Source organism: Schistocerca nitens, chromosome 10 (assembly GCF_023898315.1).
Source record: "Schistocerca nitens isolate TAMUIC-IGC-003100 chromosome 10, iqSchNite1.1, whole genome shotgun sequence".
NCBI lineage: Eukaryota > Metazoa > Arthropoda > Insecta > Orthoptera > Acrididae > Schistocerca > Schistocerca nitens.
The window spans coordinates 219,907,531-219,929,410 of NC_064623.1; the positions used below are offsets into that span (position 1 = coordinate 219,907,531).

At 41.7% G+C, this 21,880-nt stretch overlaps 2 non-coding genes across 2 annotated transcripts; one reads left to right on the top strand and one right to left on the bottom strand.

Moving 5' to 3' along the window:
- The first annotated feature begins 6,403 nt into the window (after positions 1-6,403).
- Trnaf-gaa (transfer RNA phenylalanine (anticodon GAA)) lies at positions 6,404-6,476 on the top strand. Its single transcript has one exon. It is a non-coding gene; the product is annotated as a tRNA-Phe (tRNA).
- Positions 6,477-19,579: 13,103 nt separating this feature from the next.
- On the bottom strand, positions 19,580-19,651 carry Trnad-guc (transfer RNA aspartic acid (anticodon GUC)). The gene has a single exon. It is a non-coding gene; the product is annotated as a tRNA-Asp (tRNA).
- Positions 19,652-21,880: the final 2,229 nt, after the last annotated feature.

A 21,880-nucleotide genomic window follows, 5' to 3' on the forward strand; every position in this document is an offset into this window, starting at 1 on the left:
AGCCAACATCGTCAGCGACTTCTGCGGTTTTGATTCGGCGGTCGTTCATAATCATTTCTCTTTTTCCACGGATTCATCGGCTGATGTCCTACAAGGGCGTTCGTCGTCTTCACCGTATTCATGGTCTTCTTTTAGACACTTACACCACTCGTAAACGCTTGTTTGACTCATGCAATATTTGTTGTTGTTGTGGTCTTCAGTCCAGAGACTGGTTTCATGCAGCTCTCCATGCTACTCTATCCTGTGCAAGCTTCTTCATCTCCCAGTACCTACTGCAACCTACATCCTTCTGAATCTGCTTAGTGTATTCACCTATTGGTCTCCCTCTACGATTTTTACCCTAAGCGCTGCCCTCCAATACTAAATTGGTGATCCTTTGATGCCTCAGAATATGTCCTACCAACCGATCCCTTCTTCTAGTCAAGTTGTGCCACAAACTCCTCTTCTTCCCAATTCTGTTCAATACCTCCTCATTAGTTATGTGATCTACCCATCTAATCTTCAGCATTCTTCTGTAGCACCATATTTCGAAAGCTTCTATTCTCTTCTTGTCCAAACTATTTATCGTCCATGTTTCACTTCCATACATGGCCACACTCCATACAAATACTTTCAGGAACGACTTCCTGACACTTAAATCTATACTCGATGTTAACAAATTTCTCATGTTCAGAAACGCTTTCCCTGCCATCGCCATTCTACATTTTATATCCTCTCTACTTCGACCATCATCAGTTATTTTGCTCCCCAAATAGCAAAACTCTTTTACTACTTAAAGCGTCTCATTTCCTAATCTAATTCCCTCAGCATCACCTGATTTAATTAGACTACATTCCATTATCCTCGTTTTGCTTTTGTTGATGTTCATCTTATATCCTCCTTTCAAGACATTGTCCATTCCGTTCAGCTGCTCTTCCAAGTCCTTTGCTGTCTCTGACAGAATTACAATGTCATCGGCGAACCTCAAAGTTTTTATTTCTTCTCCATGGATTTGAATACCTACTCCGAACTTTTCTTTTGTTTCCTTTATTGCTTGTTCAATATGCAGATTGAATAACGTCGGGGAGAGGCTACAACCCTGTCTCACTCCCTTCTCAACCATTGCTTCCCTTTCATGCCCCTCGACCCTTATAACTGCTATCTGGTTTCTGTACAAATTGTAAATAACCTTTCACTCCCTGTATTTTACCCCTGCCACCTTCAGAATTTCAAAGTGAGTATTCCAGTCAACATTGCCAAAAGCTTTCTCTAAGTCTACAAATGCTAGAAACGTAGATTTGCCTTCCCTTTATCTTTCTTCTAAGATAAGCCGTAGGGTCAGTATTGCCTCACGTGTTACAACATTACTACGGAATCCAAACTGATCTTCCCCGAGGTCGGCTTCTACCAGTTTTTCCATTCGTTTGTAAGGAATTCATGTTAGTATTTTGCAGCCGTGGCTTATTAAATTGAGAGCTCGGTAATTTTCACATCTGTCGACCCCTGCTTTCTTTGGGCCCTGTATTACTATATTCTTCTTGAGGTTTGAGGGTATTTCGCCTGTCTCATACATCTTGCTCACCAGTTGGTAGAGTTTTGTCAGGGCTGGCTCTCCCAAAGCAATATTTAACATTTTCCAAAACACTGCTGTGCTTTGCTCCGTCCTTATAGGAAAATGTAATACCAATTCTCTGATTCAATATTATACAACATAAATCACTGCCAGTATTACATAAACGTCTTTTTGACAGTTGACAACAAACTTAAATACCCGATGTGGGTGACAGTAAAGTACAATTACGTTTCGGGCATGTTTACAAACACAACGAAGAGATCGGACTAATCGAACTAACACAAGACGCGAAATTACAGAATTCCCGTTACTTTGCCAGCACAAGTCGTGTAGAGAAAGGCGTCACCGGGTTGTTTGCTTACCGAGAGTGTAAACCTTAACAGCAAGTTTGTAAACCCTTAACTGGTAAGTAGCCGTAGTAAGGTGCCGTAGAAGTAATTATTTCTTCCTCTCTCTATCTTAGATGAAAGGAAAGAAACATAATACAGGGTGTCCCATTTATCTTAACCACCCTAAGTAACTGTTTGTCCAGATGCAAATTACAAAATGTTTCGAGCAAATGTTTTTTAACCGTCAGTGGGACATCAATCACCATGATCGCCTTCGTTGTAGCTTTCTTTTTTACAAAGATATGAACAGCGGTATGACTTTTTTAAATGGCACCCTGTATTTTTTATTCGGTAATTCATTTCCTCTCCTAAAGACGTATTCAAAAATGTATCACAACGTACCATTCACTGAAACACAACGATATTAATTACATAACACAACATTGACTTTGAACCCTTGATCGCAAACTCATCCACTTGCTGGAGTTGTCAGAAAACAAATGAAAACCAAGTAAAAACGTAACACAAAATTGACTTTGACTATCCTGTACCACTGCCCAGGAGTAGAACATTCAATGGTGCTCAAAGTGGTGACCCTGGACACCGATACACTGGTGCACTCGTTGAATGAAAGAATTATTTACTGCTTCCAGTGTTGCCTGCTGAAGAGAATTACAAGCAAGCACGATACTTTCCTGCATGTCCTCTGGAGTTGTTGGAATATAGCGATAGACAACGTCTTTAATGCATTCCCAAAGAAAAAAGTCAAGAGGATTTAAATCAGGAGACCTAGCAGGGCAAGTAACTGTTCCTCCTCGACCAATCGATCTCGCAGGATACCTTAGGTTCAGGCATTATGTGCTGGGCATCCATCGTGTTGACACCACATAAGCAGTCTGGTTCTTAGCGGCACTTCATCCAGAAGAGGAGGAAGAATTCGTCTGAGGAATTTGGCATACGCTGTGCCGTTCAGTCTACCATTGATGAAATAAGGGTCGATAATTAGTACCAAGCATCCCACACCAGACGTTAACTCTCCATTGACGCAAATGTTCCACCTGTTTAAGTCATCGTGGATTGTTGCTGGACCAATAATGCATTTTCCTTGCGTTTATCTGTCCTTTGTTTGAGAAGGAACATTCATCGGTATATAGAACACTGCAGAAGAAGTTCGGGTTGGCGAGGATTTGCTGCTGTGCCCACTGACAGAACTGTACACGATTCTGGAAATCATTCCCATGCAATTCTTGATGTAGATGTACACGGTAAGAATGGAATCGGTGACGTGTAAGAATACGATGTACACTGGTCGTAGGAATGCCAGTCTCATGTTCAAGCAGTCGTGTGGTCACATGTGGTTTCATAGTAACGGAAGCGAGAACAGTAACTTCGGCAGCTTCGTCTGTGCGAGTGCTACGACGATTGCGTTGTCGTGGGTTGAAACTTCCCGTCTCCTGAAGCGCCGCCACAAGACGAGAAAACATCTGTCGGGAAGGTGGGTTCTTGTCAGTATATCGCTCTCTGTACAGTTCTGCTGCCTGCGTAGCGTTTCGCCTACCTTCAACAACAACAACAACAACAACAACAATAAAATAAACGTTATTTCGATGCAGTTCATAGGAAGGACATCCTTCAGTGTATGCCTACTCTACACAACAGTATTTAAAAGGACTAAACTACTGTACTAAATGTACCAGTGCATAAGAAAACAGTATTCCTATTATTGTTCTGCTAACTTACATTCTCCATAGATGAGTAGCATTTCCACCTCCCCTTCGTTGGTGTACATTCTACTCACAAACTCTTCAACTGACGATGGTTGACGGAATGGCGGGTGTTCATTCTACTTATGTTTACATTTGTTATCTGTCAACATCACCACGTGAATGTGCTCCAGTGCCCCGAGTACCTGCACTAAGAGCTGGGAGCGTCAATGTCGATGTTGTGTTATGTTATTTATAACACGTAAAGGTTTTATTTTGCTTCGCGACATATGCTTTTATTTGAGCACAGACAAGTTCGATGGCGTTGTAATGGCAGTGATACGGTGGAAAACGTATAACCTTGTGGTCGTGGATCTCTGATAACATATCTGTTACATACTGCTTTTCCTGTGACTTGTATTTTTCACAAATTCCAGAAATTCCACTTTTCGGATATTCTGTTCGAAGCCTATTTTACTATCTTTGGAGCAGTTCACAATTCCGTCTAACTTTGCAGCAGCCGTTGGTGCCTTATTTAATTGTACACCATCAGAACATCTATTTGCTCAAAAATATATACATACGTGCGCAGTCACAGTGCAACCGATCTCGTCTCCAGAACGTACAGACTTAAGCCGACATTCGGCGGAATTTAGATTCGTTTGTTTTCCTCGACCGAATTAGTCGACGTTCCCTGACTTAAAACGTGGATTATGGGAAATTTAGAAGATTAGTACAGGAAAGAAGGAGCTTGTGGCACCCTGAGAAAGGAAGATATTATGGTAGGCATATGTCTCGCAATCTTGTACTGAAATCGCTACTTGATTGGAAACTGCAAATTTCGAACAACTCAAAAACTTAATAATAATTGAGTATTATTACGTTATGAGTGTTTTCTTCCTCCCTAACAATTTCAGACTCAAGTCTATACTTCAAATGCAGCATGTCATGCAGGCAAACTTGGTATCGAAAACTCGAGGGCCAGATAATATAACACAAAGTGTGTGTTCAAGTGAGAAAGGTGGAGTGTATCAATTTTGATGCTTAATTTTACTGTAGTGGATCTTTTTTGGATTGTGGTAGACGGGTATTTACTATCTACCAATTATTATTCCTGTTTAATGGTATTTTTATGCCATGATTCTGTTATGTGAGATGGTTTGCAAATTTGGTGTATGCGTTTTAACGTTTCAGTGCTTTAGTTGCTTAAAGAATCTTATTATAAAGTTTAGCGGTCGCGCGGTTCCTAACTGTTCGGAAGCTCAGTCGGCATCCAATCGTGACATCGGGAACGTCTCTGCGCGTCTGTTTTTTTCGACATTCGAATTTGAAATGTGCGCTGCAATCGAAAATCCCGCCAGTTGTAAGGTGCGCTCTGTGGTACAGTTTTTGTTGGCAAAAAAACTAAAACCTATAGATCTTCATCGTGAACTGTGCGAAGTGTACGGAAACTACGTAATGAGTGAATGTTCCGTCCGGAAATGGTGCATTCGGTTTAAAAATGGCCGAACCAACGTTCGTGGTGTAGAGAAGAGTGTACGCCCGAGCATTGTGACTGACGATCTTGTCGGTAAAATTGATGAAACGATTCGTGAAAACTGTCGCTTCACAATAGCGGAGCTTTCGCTTTCTTTTTCACAAGTTTTAAGTACTTTGTTGTTTGAAATTGTCACTCAGAAGATACACTACCGCAAATTTTGTGCATGATGGGTGCCCAAAATGCTTACAGAGCACCATAAAGAACAGCGAATGGGGCCAACGTTGACGTTTCTGGAGGCCTACCACAAACATGGTGATTCATTACTGGATCGAATCGTAACCGGTGACTAGACTTGGGTGAAACACGTCAATTGCGAGACAAAATTACAGTCAATGGAGTGGGGGCACACAAGATCCCTCAAAAACCAAGAAAATGTTTGCAAACCTTGTCAGCAAGGAAGTTGATGGCGACAGTCTTTTGGGATAGGAAGGGTGTGCTTCTTATTGATTTTATCGAACGTGGGACAACCATAAATTATGCCCGGTACTGTAAAACTTTGCACAGCCTCAGAAGAGCAGTTCAAAACAAACCCCGAGCAAAGCTGACATCCAAAATTTTGTTTTTGCCCGGCAATTTTCGACCTCACACGGCAAACCGCACTAAAGAACTCCTTAATTCATTCAAATGGGAAATTTTCCCTCAACCGCCCTAAGCTCCGATCTTGCACCAAGCGACTTCCACTTGTTTCACAAGATGAAGAACTGGCTTGCAACGCAGCGCTTTGATGACGACGCGGAACTCCAGGCGGGCGTGACTCACTGGCTGAAGTCTCAGGCGGCAGAATTTTACAACGAAGGTCTTTCAAAGCTTGTCCATCGCTATATTGAGTGCCTCAGTGTGTTTGATGATTATGTGGAAAAGTAGTATGTCAGTCGCTCTTTCATATGTATATAATAAAACGTACTTCTTGTACTTAGTTTTTTTTAAATGTCAGAACGTTCCCTACTCTCTGAATAGCCCTCGTATATTCCTGGACTCTTCATTTAAAGCTCGTTCTTGAAACTTTTTAAGTACGCTTTCTAGGGATAGTTTACGCCATCTTCAAGTGTACCATTGCAATGAGCACGTAGAGCCGTAGACGACTGCGAGATCGTCCCCAGCGATACTGAATCTCAGCGCCTCTTTCTGATACCCCAGAAACCGACAGCAGGTGGTCCACCGTTGATGCCAAACATACCTGCAATCAAAGCATTCGGTGAGCGGTTCATGGGCCAGTCAGCTAAGTAGAAACGCACCTTCTGGCGCGTTCGTGTGATGGCATCCTCTATACTTTGCGTGAGCCGAAATAGCTCAGTTGGGAGAGCGTTAGACTGAAGATCTAAAGGTCCCTGGTTCGATCCCGGGTTTCGGCATTCATTTTAATGGCGTCCAATATCTTACTGACAGTTGCTACAGAGAAGCAAATTCCAGCATCCACTATAGATAGCTGTGTTTCCATTTAAATTCGATTGGCACGCGTCTACACCAATATTCTGGAGAACACTGGGAAGTGCGCATTGTACCAGTTATTACTAGCTTCTTCCCATTCCATTCATCCGGGAAGAATGCTTAAATTCCTCATTGCGCGCTATTATTAATTTAATCTTACCCTCACGATCCCCACGGAGCGTGACGTAGGGGTTTCTAGTATATACCTAGATTCATCATTTACAGCTTGTTCTTGAAACTTTGTAAGTAGGCTTTCTCGGAGTAGTTTACCTCTATCTTCAAGCGACTGTCAGTTCAGGCTCTTCGCGTCTTTGTGACTTTCTTCCACGGTACGGGTTTAACAAACCTGTGACCATTCGTTCAAAAATGGTTCAAATGGCTCTGAGCACTATGGGACTTATCTACTTAAACCTAACTAACCTAAGGACAGCACACAACACCCAGTCATCACGAGGCAGAGAAAATCCCTGACCCCGCCGGGAATCGAACCCGGGAACCCGGGCGTGGGAAGCGAGAACGCTGCGGACGACCATTCGTTCTGCCATTCCCTGCCTACGTTTGAAGTCCCCTGATTGTGTTCTTTGTTACTGGTCCCACAAACTTGAACATTTTCCTAAAACGGGTTCGCACGTGTGATTTGCAAGCAATCTTCTTTGTAGTCTGACTGCATTTTCCAGTATCCTAGCAATAAACCCAAGACTGAGCCTGTGTGATCATTCCATTTCATATCGCTACATAATGTAACACACAGGTATTTGTATGAGTTGGCCGATTACACCTGCAACCTATTGACTTTAAACCCACGGTATACTAAGTTTTTTCGTTTTGTGGAGAGCACAATTTCACATTTCTGAAAATTTAATGTAAGTTATTCTCTGCGCCACTTTGAAATGCTGTTATCGATATCTGGCTGAATATCTGTGCAGCTTTTTTTGCAGACAGTATTTTATTATAGATAATTGCCTGATCCGCAAAATGTCTGAGATAATATTAGTACTATCTACGAGACCATTAATGTAATACATGAACAGCAAGGTACCCAACCCGCTTCCCTGAGGCACCGTCGAAGCTATTTGTACATCTGTTGATCACTCTGCATTAGAGATAAGATGTGCGTCCTGTCTACCAAGAAGTCCTCAGTCCAGTCAGAAATCTTGCTTGATACTCTGTACGATTGTGCTTTTGATAAAAAGCGTAGGTGTAGTGCTGAATGAAATGCTTTCCAGAAATCAAGAATTCTGCATTCCATTTTTGATTTTTTTGTTGGAACAGTAGCCCACCTAGGAAGTTAATTTATCAATCATCGTAACAGTGAGGGCTATTACGACATGGTGGAATGGATTTTCTGGTAAGCCCAACGTTTCGTATCCCACTTCCCTTGTGCGCACCTGAACTTACTTCCACGTCACACCATGACTCTGCGCCCAGTACAGCATTCTGTGTCCTCCCTACCAAGAAATTCTCAACCAAGGCCCAAACTTCGCTTAATGCCAATACTGTCGTAATCTCGACAATGATCATAATTGCCACACTTGTCAATTTTTTTTTGGGAAGTCCAGAAATACTGCATCTACGTGACTGTCTCCGTCCATGGGTTTCAGGATGTCATGTGACAAAAGTTTGAGCTAGTTTTCACATGATCGATGTTTTCGGAATCCGTGCTGGTTGGCTTGGAAGAGATCACTCTGTTTGAGATACCTCATTGTGTTTAAGTTCAGAATACGCTCTAAGATTCTATAACAAATGGATGTCAGGGATATTGGACGGTAGTTGTGTGGATCACTTCTGCTACACTTTTTGCGGACGTGCGTGTCCTGTGCTTTCTTACAGCTACTTGGCGCGATTTTCATCCCGAGTGGTCTACAGTAGATTATCGTTAAAAATGGGCAAACTCATCCGCAAATTCGGTGTAGAATCTAATACGGATTTCATTGGGTCCCGGGCGTTCTTACTTTTAGCGATTCCAGCTGTTTCTCAGCGTCACTGACTAGATTTCAGAGTTTCTTAATTTGCTTTGCTGCCTTCAGTTTCAGTCCGTGTCTAGTGCATTAGTGTCAGAACACTAATTGCCTTTGCTTGTCAACAGCATTGTCTACAATTCTCCTAAACCTGAGCCGTGTACTAGCGTGTCAAGTTTCGGAACAACTAACCACTAACACCTGCTAGCCCAGCAGCGATGGAAGGAAGTAAGATTTTGGTTCAAGGCTCCGTCGACACCGATGTCATTGGAGAAGGCGCACACGTTTGGAATGTTTATTTTTAAGTACGGGGAAGGAATTCAGCCATACCCGTCAAAGGAACCATGCGAGCATTTGCCTGGAGCGATTTAGGGAAATCGCAGAAAACCTATATCTGGATGACCGGATGGGTATTTGAACGAACGTCCTCCCGAATGGGAGTCCGGTGTGGTAACCACTGCGCTACATCGCTCGGTGCACTGCATTGTTGACGTATCCGGTACTTTCGTGGCATAGAAAATCAACTAACATCTCTATACAGTGGAAAAGCACCGTGACTGATAAGATAGCAGTAATATTCTAAAACGTTCCTTTTGTTCGTTGATTGGAGGTATCGTAGCGTCTCACCGAGCCCCGGCTGCGCTCGCGGCCAGAAGTCACGCAGTCTCAGCACAGTGAGCCAGCAAAACAAATCACGAGGCGTACTGCTCCACAAATCTTACTGAGGATTTTACTGGCGGACCTGGAGTACTCTGCACTGCCACACTACCCAATCAGTGTAGACAATGATCAGCAGCGTCGCTTCGACTCACGAGACAGAGATAAACTCAAGACCCCAAGGTCCATAAATAAAAATCGTGTCGCAATTCAATAACTTTTAAGGAGAAGTTCTGGTCGAGAGGCACGAAAACGGGGTGTAGCCTAATTTTTTTCATTCAAGGATGCTTTTTATTGAAATGGGTGTTTACCACTTTATTATACATGGGTTCTTCTATGAAAAAAAAATTATCTCTTAAGAATTTAACAATGGTGGGTGCAGCCTTTATAGGCCGGCCGAAGTGGCCGAGCGGTTCTAGGCGCTACAGTCTGGAACCGCGCGACTGCTGCGGTCGCACTTTAGAATCCTGCCTCGGGCATGGGTGTGTGTGATGTCCTTAGGTTAGTCAGGTTTATGTAGTTTTAAGTTCTAGGGGACTGATGACCTCAGCAGTTAAGTCCTATAGTGCTCACAGCCACTTTTTTTTTCTTTTTTTAAGCCTTTATCAAACTACGCGCCTCGCGGTGCGTGCTAGTTTACGCGAAGCTTTATCTAGACTCGTGGCTATTTCTGAAACCCTTAAGAAATTCTTAAATTAGAGTGAATTTGTTGGCTTATCACAATGGCGTTTTGAAAAATACCTCGGAAAAAAAGAAATGGTACTCTGTTTGAAAAACACGTCAGTTTTTCGGCATGTATTTCAAGGTTCAGGTGTTTAAAGAATTATTTAAAATTCTAATGAAGACACCACGCTCATGTTCGCCCGGAAACAAATATAATTTATTGGTTTCAATGAAACACTCGCCAGGTCGTTCACTAAACACTACCACCCGGCTAGAATACCGCTCATTAATTTCAGTAAACCATGACTGTTATCTGGTATCTCAAAATGACGCAAATAAAACTCTATTTCTCCAAAAATATAACTATAAACTCTTAAGCATAAGTTATGCAATCATAAAAATTATATTTTACTTTCATGAAAGTATCCTCCCTTGGATTTAATGACTGCCTCACAAATTCGAGGCATGCGGTCAATACATTTTTGCAGGTGTTGGGAGTCTGTTTGATTGGACACATCCTTAACGACATTCCAAAGATGCACGTTGCTTGTTTTGTGAACTTTCCGGATACGTCTCGTCTGTCCGCTGTCTCGTCTGTTCACTTTATCCCAGACCATTTCAATAGGATTACGATCAGAGCTTTGGGACTGCCACAACGTATCGTTCTGTACCTTTTATTTATCCTTTGAGGCAATTTACTTCTTACAGAACGCGACCGATGTCTTGGTTCATTATCCTGTTGTAGTGTAAACCAGTTCAGCGTTATGCGCAATCCACAAGGTGTCGTACAATAATGAACTGTGCGGTAGTAGTTCTTCTGGTCCATACACCCTTCTATCTCTACAATATCGGCAACTTTGTCCCATTCAAAACATCCTCCAACCATAATACAAGCCGCACCACCGTGTTTTAACTGCAGGTAGAATACACTGCTGGGCCACCCTGTTTCCTTCAAATCCACGAACAAATGTCCTCCCTCTGGTAATAAAAATCTCGAATTCCGATTAATCTGTGAAATAAAACCTTCTTTAACTGTTCATGTGTCCACATGCTACGTTTCTTAGCCCTTTCGAGATTCTTCTTTTTATCTGTGGTCTTCAAAAGAGATTTCCTTTCTACCATTCTTTCGTTCAAGCTACCCTTTTTTACTGTTGCAACAGACTTTTTTTGTTCATTTCTACCAATTCTGGGCGAAGTTGTGCTGCTGTTTTGAATCTGTTTTTCTTACTAGTAATTCTGGTGAACCTTTCATCACTTTTAGTTGTTTTGCGAGGTCATCCTGGTGGTGGTAGGGCCCTACTGCTGTCTGTTGTCTTCTGGTGGTGAAGCGTGTGTTGTACTCCCTCTATACACATGACACATGGTTTCTCAATTTGGGACATGGATAAACCTGCTTGCGTGAGTGCTACAATTGCAGCAAGTTAATACATAATAGTGATGTACACACTGTCAAGGGGTAGCCACAACTGAACACGTCCATGTTGGGTGCATGGCGACATTGGGGTGAGGATGACCTCAGATGAGCAAGTGATTTTATTTTTTACAACAGATGGTGGAATTTTAAGGGTTTCGAAACGGGTCGTGTACCCAGTAAAAGATTGTGGATTAAGCAACTGTCGTGCGGTTTCTTCATTTTTCAAAATACGCTGTCAACTGTCACTAACGAATTGAAATTCAAGGATTGTACAGTACCACGACGTGAAGTAGACTGCCGACATCACAACACTACAGGGAACAAGCATATCAACTCACGTAATTATAAGGGGCGGCCAAAAAGTTTTCGTTCGAAGGCCGTGCAGTCCAGAATCGGTGTGACGATCAAGCAAAATCTTAGTGAGCATTGAAGCAATCACCCCACCGACGCACCAGGTTGGAGATAGCCGTTCGGTAAAACTCTGTGGCCTGCTGCGTCAAGAAGTCGGCAATTGCGTGCTGGACATCCTCGTCCCACAGGAATCGTCGACCCTGTTTAAGGGACCGAAGGCGTGATAATTAGGGCTATAGGCAGAGGTCTGCGCGGATGCGGATATCCGCGGTATTTGTTACTTGGCGGATAAAATAGCGACCGGCGCGGATATCTGCGGGTCATCCGCGGATAATGAGCAAGGCATCTGCCCAGTGCGTATGTTGCAATGTTAGTTGAAAACTTCAAGTCTGTTGACGTTCTTGGAATCTTGCAGGGCCCGAGTAGAGCGGATGTCTGTTGACCTCTGCCCCTGGCTACGACCGACGTAGCTGTACCCAAGAGACCTGCGCCTAATCCGTTTCCGCGACCGTGTCTTTTGTGTGGTCTGTGCAGTGCTCTCTGGGTGGCAAACCTGCCCACTGTCTACCTGCCCGTTGCAATTTTTCGCTGCCTTCAGTTAGCGCTTTGTAGTGACCGAGTGACAACGTGCATCGTAGCAAATATCAGTGAGAGTTCTTTCTTCAAATGAACACCATATCGATAGATACAATTTCGTGTAAGGTGAAAAAAGATAATTTTACATTAGTGAAGGAAAACAAATTGAAATCGCCAATTTGGAAAAAATTCGGATACGTATTTGATGGCAACGAAAAGATAAAAGATATAGTGGCTTGTTTTGCATGTAAAAAGCATATTCCTACACTGGGCACAAAAGTGGAACTTCAAATTTGGTAAAACACTCGTGTGAGGCTGGACAAAGTAGCATAATTACTTATTTAAATACCAAGAGAGACGTGAAAGTTCCTGAAGTTCCGCCAAATTTGAAGACAGCCGCGACAGAAAAACTTATCAATCTTGTCAGCAAAGACATTTTACCATTCGAAGTTGCGTGTGGATCTGGGTTTCTCGAGACAGCACAGTTTCTTATTGATGTGGAGGCCAAGTACGGTGCAGTGAGTGCTAAGGAACTGCTACCTCATCCAACCCCCATATCCAGAAATTTGAAGGAAACGGCCGATCTTCTTTGTGAAACTGTCTCCGCAGAAGTGAAGAATATATTCATAGATATAGGTGGAGCACTAACTGTCGATTTATGGACTGATTCGTACCGTAAAATAAACTACATGGGAGTGACTGCATATTATGTTAATTATGAAGAAGTGAAACTTGAGGATCGAGTGTTGTGCACCAGAAATTTTGAGAGTGAGATTAAAAACAGGAGAAAACATTAAACTTGAATTAATTAAGATACTACGGTCGTTCGATTTATTCAGTGCTGTGAATAACATCGTGTCCGTTACTTATAGAGGTCCAAATATTGTGGCAGCACTTCGCCAATACAAGAGGCTCTCGTGCTCAGCACACATTCTTAATACTGTGCTGGAGCACACGACTCGAGGAGACGCGAATGATGAGAAGAGTGACGTGCAGCGACTAATAAATTCGTGTCGAGCTATCACAACTTTCTTTAAAAGATCTGGTCTTCAGAATCGCCTTCAGAAGTCATTGAAAGGAGATATAGACACACGATGGAACAGTAAATTGGATATGTTTGAGTCTATCAATTCACAATGGTTTGAAGTTCTGTCAATTTTGTCAGAGAAAAATCAAGATAATTTGATTGATTCTATAGAAAAGAGGATGTTGGAAGGTATAATAACCTTTATGACACCATTTAAAATAGCTTCTTGTGATCTCGAAGCCTCCAAACCTCTACGCTTTATTTTTGTGTGTTGTGGAAGTTAAAACTTCTCTCCTTCCTTGAAAAAAATGATGGTGACAGCCCATTTATGATAGATTTAAAGAGTACTGCCAAATCTATTTTAATTAGCAAATGGGACATAACAGTAACGCATAAACTTGCAACGTTTTTGAATCCAAAATATAAAAACCTAAAATTTCTTAGCAGTGCCGAAAAAGATGAAGTTGTAAAGGAAGCGAAAAATTATGTTGCGAGAAATTGTCCACAGTTAGAAGATAAGGAGAAAACGAGAATCCTCAGAAGATGAATCGACGAGAGATCTTGACTTTGCGCCAGATGAAATTCTCAGATTTACAAATGATAAAGTCCAATTTTCGGAAGGTATCGACCTGATAGATTGGTGGCATGGACGTGAAAACGTCTATCCTCGTCGTTCCTAACTCGCATACTTCGTGCACTGCATTCCAGCGTCCAGCGCGCCATCTGAGAGAAGCTTCTCTACTGCGGGACAAATGATGCAGGACCGACGCACGTCTTTGAAGCCACAGACGATGGATGACATCATGTTCCTGCATAGTAATCTTCCAAAGTAAAAAGGTACTTGTACAGCTTCTCTTACTTCACTTATTTTTTTTTTTTTGCTTATCTCAATTTTTTTCCATCTGATTCTTTCTTTTACAGAATTTGAATCAGAAGCAAGCAGAAGATGAAAATATTTAATCTGAATCCTGTGAGTTTTTATTGTAATATTTATACTAAAGAATTTCCTCGACATATTGTTAGTATTTTTACTATTCCCAACAAGAACATTTAAGTAGCATTAGGTAAAAGAAGGAAATATTTAACAAGCAATTTGTTTTGTTCTACTTTTCATACTAAAGAGCTCAATTTTAAGTTTTTACTCTTCGCAACAAGAACATTCAACAGCTAACACGTCAATATTATTAAACTAGGTAATGATGATCTCATAAGCGCCTACCTAAATTTTAGCGTGCACTACAGTAACATTTGCAGCCGCCGAGCATTGTCTCTCTTTGTGAACAGTGAAACAGCCCGGCCGGAGCGGTGGCACGGCGGGCCTTGTAATTAATTACAAGTGGGACTTCAGACTACGGCTCACGACCACCAACAAGCTGTGACTGCGATAGCCCGTGAAAGAGTATTCTGATCACATTGAAAGCTTACAAAATATTCAAATCATCCAAAATAATAATGTGTCTTTTAATTTACCAGCCAATTAGTAAAGATAAGGGCTGAAATTCGTAACAAAATTGAACATTTTAACTGTAACTCGGTATTGCTTAACAGGGAACAGTGCCTAACATTTGAAGTTATGGGACAGTGGTTTGTATATAGACATCTTGAAATCGTTTGCAGTTCCATTAAACTCTGAAAAAAATTATTTTTTAACATTGAAAGTATTACCTGCGAAATCTACTGCAAATTTTGTCTTAGTAATTTTGACCGATGTTGATGTTTTAAAGTGTGAAAAACTTTCTTTGGTTGAGAATGAAACAGACATTTCATTTATCGCTAGGTCTTAATTCGATAAATCAGCCAAAAGGTGAGGTTCGAGATTTGAATCGTATTTTTAGCTAAAACTAAATGGACTAATTTCTATAACCAATGATTTTGTTGTCACTCTTCGGAAGACGAGTTATTTCTTCCAGACAACGTCAATTATTGCTGGCACTTTAACTTTTTCACAGGTGCGCCAGCTTTTTGCAGTGTAGGCCTAATACTGTGAATAATTGCACCTGGAAATGACGAGGACTGAACGCGTAAGCTATAATGTAATCATCAGCTGACATGAATGGCTTCAAAATTTGACACATCCAAGCAGTGAGTACAAAAAAACAGTCGGTAAATGATGCAATGTGCTAGTAACGGTTTAAAACCATCGTCATTTTCAGCTGCCTTGGCACAAGAGCAGCGAAATATAATTGTTTCTATACACGTATTTTCATCATTTAATACTATTACACTGAATTTTATTTTTTTAAATAGCGTTTCCAATCTCACGAGATCCGAGCCACTACTGTGTGTGCTCCGGAGCGCCAATGCTTTCCTGTTTGGAACGGTCTGCTTAAGAAGTCGAAAGTAGTTAAGTTGTCGCAGAAATGGCACCCTAACAATAATTATGTCATTACATACCATAATTCTAAGTACTACTGTCTGTTACTATTAATTACTCATTCAAAACTTAAATATATGCGGATGCGGATAAGGAACTTGCGGATGCGGATTAATTGCTGCGGATGCGGATGCGGATTAGGACCTTGCGGATGCGGTGCGGATGCGGATTGCACTTTTCTTATCCGCGCAGACCTCTAACTATAGGACGGGTGCTCGAGAGTCTCCCACTTGAACTGGCGTAACTTCTGCATGAGGACGTTTGCGATATGGGGCCTGCGTTGTCGTGATGCACCAGCACCCCTTTTCACGCACCACTTCACAATGATGCTTTTCGACAGATTTGCTGCGCCATACACATTCTTCATTCTCCGATGGACGTCTACCGCTGTCTGTCCTTTGGTAGCCAAGAAAAACATAACAGCAGGTTGGTCCTGTCTGGACGCATTTAGCAATAAAGTCGCCATAGTTCACGTTTCTGCATTTACCACACGCATATCCCTTGCCTACATGTCGATGCTTATATACATGCATCGGAGTCGCGCTAAATTGCATATACGCTGCAGAAACCCCCAAACGGAAACTTTCTGAACGCCACTTGTATTTTTGTATGTATACAACATTGTCTTGGAGAATACTGAGTGTAGATGAAAACAAACACATAAACCGGATATGTTTGCTAATGATGTACTATTCCTTCGCTTACTCAACCCTAGCCTTGCTCTCTACTTGCAATTAGATGTCACTTATTACATTTATTGAAATTAATGAAATTAATTGTAGCTACAGTACTTGCCTCTACAACTTAATATGAGGTCTTTTGTTGAGCGCCTGGATACCCATTAAACGGTGACACTCGCCTAGAAGACCTTAGTAATAGTAGTAGTAGTGGTGGTAGTAGTAGTAGTAGTACCTGTATTGATCCGTAGATCTCTTGTTACAAGGATATAAGACATGTCAAACTGTTTACAAGTTTAGACCAATTTAAAATAAGCTAATTTGTATAGACATGCATTTACAGCCTTCTAGTTAGAGACCATCATTAGATTTCCTCCACGTATGCAATACATTTTTTTTACAAATAACTTATTAAATAACGTAATGCCACACTGTTCACTCACATCTCACTATCAGACACCGTACACACCATACACATTGTTTACGACACTTCGTTCACAACATACACAAACAAACTCACACACACACTGGTGATCCCTGGGCCATTTTCTGTACCGCAACTTCCCGTTTGCTACCCTGAAAAACTGAGTCAGCATCCCCCCTTTAATGAGTGAGATGTTGAGTCCAGAAAGAAGAAGAGGTGTTGGTATTATACTATGCATAGCTTGGGGGAAAATTTTTCTAGAAAAGGAAAAAAAGAAGGAAAAAAACACAGTGTGGACCTGTTATGTGGAATGTTGGATGTTTTATAATGATTATAATTATTTACTTCTATAACTTTTTTTTACGAAACCCCCAACCCGGTTTTATCTAAGTAATCCTTCAATGTAGACAATGCATTGCACAACGGGTACTTGTTAGCTGCCTTTTTAAATAAGTGTACTTTTGATATTTCTTTAACCTCTTTTGGTAATTTATTGTACTATTTTATCTCTTCGTAGAAAATGCTGTTTTGAGTTTTATGTTTATTTTTGCTTGATAAATGTAAGTTGAGCTTAGTTCTTCTTCCATGTTCATGGACTGAACTGTTTGTGCAGTACAACTGGAGCAGTTAAAATCCCCAATGTTTCGAATAGATCTATACAATGAGCGCTTGCCGCGCGGTTAGAGGCGCCATGTCACGACTCGGGTGGCCACTCCCGCCGCAGGTTCGAGTCCTCCCTCGGGCATGGGTGCGTGTGTTGTTTTCAGCATACGTCAGTTTAGGTAGTGTGTAAGTCTAGGGACCGATGACCTCAGCAGTTTGGTCTCTTACGAATTTGACCCATACATTTGAACATTTTACAATGAACTCGACTACTATTTTTAGTTATTATTCTTATGCCTCTTTTCTGAACATATAAGATGCACATCAACAAAAGCAAAACGGGGATAATGGAATGTAGTCGAATTAAATCGGATGATGCTGCGGGAATTAGATTAGGAAATGAGACACTTAAAGTAGTAAAGGAGCTTTGCTATTTGGGGAGCAAAATAACTGATTATGGTCGAAGTAGAGATGATATAAAATAGTCTACATTTTAGCGTTTCTGAAGAAGAGAAATTTGTTAACATCGAGTATAGATGTAAGTGTCAGGAAGTCGTTTCTGAAAGTATTTGTATGGAGTGTAGCCATGTATGGAAGTGAAACATGGACGATAAATAGTTTGGACAAGAAGGGAATTGAAGCTTTCGAAATGTGGTGCTACAGAAGAATGCTGAAGATTACATGGGTAGATCATATAAGTAATGAGAAGGTATTCTATAGAATTGGGGAGAAGAGGAGTTTGTGGCACAACTTGACTAGAAGAAGGGACCGGTTGGTAGGACATGTTCTGAGGGATCAAGGGATCACAAATTTAGCATTGGAGGGCAGCGTGGAGGGTAAAATTCATAGAGGGAGACCAAGAGATGAATAAACTAAGCAGATTCAGAAGGGTGTAGGTTGCAGTAAGTACTGGGAGATGAAGAAGCTTGCACAGAATAGGGTAGCGTGGAGAGCTGCATCAAACCAGTCTCAGGACTGAAGACCACAACCAAACTAAAAGACACTGCATGTTACACACTGATTATGGGATTGTTAAGGGCGCCGGCCGCTGTGGCCGTTCGGTTCTAGGCGCTTCAGTCCGGATCCGCGCTGCTGCTAGGTCGCAGGTTCGAATCCTGCCTCGGGTATGGATGTGTGTGATGTCCTTAGGTTAGTTAGGTTTAAGTAGTTCTAAGTGTAGGGGACTGATGACCTCAGATGTTAAGTCCCATTGTAACCTTCCCGTATATAAAAATTTCCGGGTACAAATTTGACTGAGAATCGAAACTGATAAATGTTGAACGTAAGCAGCGCTACGTCATGGCCCTGTGAAATCAACCTGAATAAACTAAAAAAATTCTTACATCATAATGGTGTCGCTGTCTATATATCTGCTCCTAAATGGCACAGGTTAGTGCAATGCTGGCCTATCTACTACTGCTGAACAACATTTGTCTGGGATTTGCACTATTAGAAAAAAAAACTGACTTTGCTTGTTGCCACAGCTGCATAGCTGGTCCTCTGATTATTAAAGAACACACGACTATGATCTGGAAAAATATGTAAAATATTTAAATTCAAGTAAATGACTAGTAAAAAATTATGTTCTGAAAAACATTATTGAAAACATTTCTGCATACCATTACATAAAAAGTTGAACATAATAAGTCTGACTTAATTAGTGCTGACAAATCATAAAAAGATTGGAACAAATTCATATTAACATCTCATACAACAAATTTAAGTACTCGCATGGCGATGAAGAATAATAAAGTTTGCCGGCCGAAGTGGCCGTGCGGTTAAAGGCGCTGCAGTCTGGAACCGCACGACCGCTACGGTCGCAGGTTCGAATCCTGCCTCGGACATGGTTGTTTGTGATGTCCTTAGGTTAGTTAGGTTTAACTAGTTCTAAGTTCTAGGGGACTAATGACCTCAGCAGTTGAGTCCCATAGTGCTCAGAGCCATTTGAACCATTTGAATAATAAAGTTTACCTTACACTACATGCCAATGAACTGCTGCACCAGCGGCGATCGCTATTGCTCTTAGCAACTGTACTGTAGCGGTGAGCTACTACGACTGCTCCATAACAACGAACTATTGCGACTGCTCTGTAGGACTGAGCGATTATTACTGTTGCCGATACTGCTCTGACCTGCGATTCTATTGCAGCAGAGATGTTTATATCGCAGGCAGCGCTTGAGCAATACATCGAAATTACATTTGCTCCAGTAGGGTAGTGAACAGTAAACCTCTTACATAGTGTACCCCTTACACCGTAGTGCCTAGAGCCATTTGAACCATTTGATTGTAAGGGCGAAAATTTCTCCCCGGCCGGGAATCGAACCCAGGTCTCCCGCGTGACAAGCGAGGATCCTAACCATTATACTACCGAGGAGCGGGATGGTTTAACCCAAAATCTATGACCACGCATGGGAACGCATTTTGCTATTCCCTCAGATTTACGTACTATGAGAAGTAACTCGGTTGATGGCGAACGACCGAGTATTCTCGGGTAATGAACTACACTGAAATAACGCACTAGCTGTACAGCCCACGAGCTGCCTCTCATCGATGCCGCGAGCTTTGGTAGTTTCTCTGGAGTGCGTGTTGCAAAACACCAGCCGCCACTCAGTCATGGGTCAGCCTCTCATGGACAGACCACCGCCCATTTAGGAGGACTGGAACGTCAATTCGAGGCTGACGATGGCCACAATAAGACCACACATTTGTGGCCAGCGAATAATACGTTACAAGTCTATAACCAGGAAGATTCAGTGATTAAAGAGACGAATTGATGTAGAAAAAAATGTATTTTCACAAAGACTTTTACTCCTTCTGAACATAATCCCCTCCAATTTGACACACATTTCTCGATGGCGAACTAGTTTCGTTATACACGATGCAAAGAAGTATTTGTCTTGTTGTTTGAGCCACTTCACCACAAATTCATTGTCCTGCTCGTTGTTGCTCAACGTTTTTCCACATAATGCCTCATTGAGTGGTCAAAATAATTGAAAATCTGAGGAAGTCCTATCTGGTTCAAAATTGTTCAAATGGCTCTGAGCACTATGGGACTTAACTTCTGAGGTCATCAGTCCCCTAGAACTTGGAACTACTTAAACCTAACTAACCTAAGGACATCACACACATCCATGCCCTAGGCAGGATTCTAACCTGCGACCGTAGCGGTCGCGCGGTTCCAGACTGTAGCGCCTAGAACCGCCCGGCCACCCCGGCCGGCTCCCATCTGGACTTTAGGGAATGAGATAGTATCTTGCAACCCATTTTTTCAATGGTTTCTTGGGTCAGCTGGCAGGTGTGGGAGCGAGCATTATCATGTAGCAGTCTCAAGCCTTTTCCTTGACATGTTCTCTCATTGCTGGGTTTACTTTGTTCGTCAGCATGTCTGAGTAGGAGACACTGTTTATTGTACGCTGATCGTCCAAATAATCACAAAAGACGACACCTTCGACATCTTAAAAGATGGTCAACACGACTTTTCCCACTAATGCTTGCATTCCGAATTTCTTTCGGACAGTTGAACTGGTTAGGCTCAGTTCCATTCTTTGTCTTTTGGATTCTGTTTCAAAATGGTGAAGCCCCGTTTCATCACACTCTAAAATCTTATTTAGAGAAGCGTCATCTTCTCTGCCAAAGCGTGATATCAAGAGTGTAGACACTTTGAGTCATGTTTCCTTGTGTCGTTGCGTTAACTCTTCCGGAACCCACCTTGTGCTTGATTTGCTGTACTTGAGCTTGTTACTGACAATGTTATGAACCGCACCAATACTCACTGCAACTGTTTTTTCTGTATTTTCAACTGTAATATGTCGGTGTTAAAGAATAATGTCATCCATGTGGATGTCAAACGGAGGAGCTGACACTTCAATATGCCGTCCAGGACGTTGCTCCTTATTCACTTAGTTTCGACCTTTTCTGAACTGCTCTACCCACTTTTAACAAATTTCTGCACTTCACACAACTTTCACCATACTGTAAAATCATTCGGCAAACGATTTTAGCCTGTTTTTCGCCTTAAGGGGCTCCGGAAAGGCTCAAAATCATGAAAAGTTCAATTTTTACTTTTTTGCGTTTTCTGAATCTGCAGACTATTACCTTTTAATAGATATATAATTTATTCAATTCCGAAGACTACAACGATTTTTAATTTTTTTTTGAAATGTGTTCTACATGGGTGTGACTCACCGTAGCGCTGTTAAACTGCTGTCAAATGGTGTTATTATGCAATATTATGCAATAATGGAGGTGATAAAACCTATTTTCAGAGACTTAGCAGCACCTGAACTGTTGAAAAAGTGTATTCACGGAAAAACTCAAAACCCCAATGAAAGTGTAAATAGTGTTATATGGTCGAGAATCCCCAAGACTGTATTTGTTGGAATAGAAACACTTCACTTTGGTGTGTATGATGCTGTTGCGACTTTCAATGATGGCAACATTGTAAGGTGCAAGGTATTTAGAAATATGGGAATGAAGATAGGTTCTAACATGGTACGAGCGATGCTTGCTTTAGACAAGGAACGCCTTCGGGCTGCAGACAGGGCTGTAAAGAGTCTAGAAATACAAGCAAGAGTAAACAGGAGGAGGAACAAGAGTAAGCTGG